Below are 2,220 nucleotides of genomic sequence, written 5' to 3'. Positions count from 1 at the left end.
CCCCCCCCCCTCTCCTCCCGTCGCACCAGATCACATTTACTACAAGGGGGGTTTACATTGTGTTTGATGCTTTTTGCTCCTTAGGCGCAATCTGATGCCGAGTCCATTTGAAGGACCCCTAACAAAAACGTACATTGTACAGGGGGAAGCTGTTTTCCTGGTGCAGACACGTGAAATGACTGGCTAGGAAGAAGGGATTATTGTTTTATTTTTCTTTATCCCTGACTACAAATTCCACTCCCATTCTCTCCTTCGCAAAAGTATTCCGGATGTGGCAGATCAGCCCACCCCTTGAGATCTGGCATACATTAGCTCTCCTAGCTTTCCATTTCTCCCTTGCACTCCCCCATCATAAAGGAGAAGCAATTTCCCTGTCCCCCCCAAAGAAAAAAAAAAGTTTGCCCATGTCATGCCTTGATTTTAGCAGCCTCAGAGAAATAAGCGCTAGATGCACTAATCTAACACCTCTCTAAAAGCTGTTTAGTGGTTTACAAGTCTGAGGATCTGCTAATCTTGTCAGCCTGCTGTCTACTTGTGTTTACAACTGTCTGTCTGGGTGGGAGGAGCACAGCTGCAAAGTGAAGGTCAAGTTAGCATCCTGCCTTACATGGCTTGCCATGGTCCTCCATTTTCACCCCTTTGTCACAACAAGGCTAAAAGGGGAAATGCTTCTTTAATTCTGGTAAACACAGCCATAAGCTGCTATTGCCTAGCCCACTTTTTTTTTTGTAACGAGCTGCCTTGTAGATGGACTGGGGGCTGTGGAGAGGCTATGGGGATGGGATATCTTGTTTTGTGGATAGTCTTCTTTTGGAGAATTTCTTTCAGCAAGCTGAAAACAGCCCGTCTTCTTTGGAGGAAAGGATGTTAACGTCACAAAAGAAAAAAAAAAAAACAATTAGGCAGTGCAATGTCCCCTGCAGAAAACAGTGCAGAGCAATCGGTAAGGCAAATGCATAAACTAATGCTCTTCTCGTTTGTGTGTCCAATCTAGAGCAATATATTAAGACTGCATAGTGAGGGGTGATTACCCAACTCGTAGCGCTTTCTGCAGCACGCACACCTCTCTCTTCTTGTAAATAGGCATATTGATGAATACTAATATTTTCCCCAGTCCCTAAGCTGTCAATGCACCATGCCGTTATCGATTTGATCACAGATCCAGAGAATGACTGTTTATGGTAATGTGTTGGGCCTCTTTGACAGATGGTAGGGGATGTTTCAGTAGAAATCTATTCTTATTTATTTGTATTAAGCTGCTATTTATTCTATAGAGCATATTAGTCTTGTAGTTTAAAAAAAATATATATTAGTAATATAGCAGTTGGCCCTACACTTATGAGCTGATCTTTAATATACCCTTTACTAATCTGATTACATATGGCATGAATCCCCCTTACTAAATAGCAGGCTGGCTAGCTTGCATGAAATCACTGGCTGCTTGATTTCATTTTAAACAGGGGAGGTAGGTTTAAAGTGGCCTGTTCTTCAAGGGAAGCATTGTTAGACGGGGTATGGCTTGTCTGTCTTGTACATGGTATTAATGAACAGATCTGGCCCGGACAGTCTCTAAAGCTGCACTTAATCTATACAATCTGTGCCGGAATATCCCGCTCTCTCCAGATGTGTTGCTGAAGTTCTTGCATTACAGTCATTGCTCTATGGAATATGTGCCTTAGGTTCCCACCGTAGGTGCATTGGTCACAATGGGCCAGCTTGGTTTTTTTCTATGGAAGCTCGATTGGAAGGAAGGGGGCATGGGTTAAGGCCTTCTGATCTGCATAAATTAAATCTGCACCTATTTTAGTTGGTATAACGTGCCTCTACATATCAATTGTAGAAGCTGTCTACCGCTGATGTACTTTTTTTTTCTGTAGCCACAAGGGTTATTTTTGGATTATTAATTGATGTAATTGCAAGCTATATCAGGAATTTGGGAACGGTGTCAGTATCTATTGATTTGTTAAACATGCTCTTGCATTCTCTCAAGCACAACAAAGGGCTTTTCCTCTGCTGGGGAACTACAAGAGGCAAGCTGGCAACCTACAGCGGGGTCTGCAAACTCATGTAGAGAGTCAGAGCTTCAATTGTGTTTTGAAAAAGGGGCACTATTCATTTGCTCACTGAGATTTTTTTTTGTTATAACTTAATTCCTTTATACCAACCCGCTAAATCAATGAACCTGGTCTGCAGTGTTTTAATTAATTTAACGTTTACAAA

Source organism: Nanorana parkeri, unplaced genomic scaffold (assembly GCF_000935625.1).
Source record: "Nanorana parkeri isolate BGI_ZX_2015 unplaced genomic scaffold, ASM93562v1 scaffold33, whole genome shotgun sequence".
Taxonomy (NCBI): Eukaryota; Metazoa; Chordata; class Amphibia; order Anura; family Dicroglossidae; genus Nanorana; species Nanorana parkeri.
This window is presented reverse-complemented; position numbering follows the sequence as displayed.